This window comes from Buceros rhinoceros, unplaced genomic scaffold (genome assembly GCF_000710305.1).
Source record: "Buceros rhinoceros silvestris isolate BGI_N320 unplaced genomic scaffold, ASM71030v1 scaffold33538, whole genome shotgun sequence".
Lineage (NCBI taxonomy): Eukaryota > Metazoa > Chordata > Aves > Bucerotiformes > Bucerotidae > Buceros > Buceros rhinoceros.
The window spans coordinates 1,603-1,953 of NW_010427953.1; positions in this window are offsets into that span (position 1 = coordinate 1,603).

Here is a 351-nt window from a genome sequence, read left to right on the forward strand (position 1 = left end):
GTCTGTCCCCCCTCAGAGAGTCCCAGCGCTACTGTGGCTCACGACGTTTCAGACCCCGAGGAGAGGAAGACAGGACTGCTCCGCTGCCCAAACCGGCCGAAAAGGGCGAGCGGAGAGGCCTTTCCAGCGGGGAACAGGATGGTTCTTGTTTTCCAGTAAAACCTCTGTGGAAAACTGGAATTCAATCTAAACAGCACAAACCCAGCGTTTTAAGGTTGATTTTCAGCACTTTAAATAAAACTATCCCAAATTAGTTGCAGACACATGTATATAAATGTCACTTACACACATTTTACTTATAAAACTGATTAATTAGACTGTTTACAGCGAGAGAAGTGAACCAGCCATTCC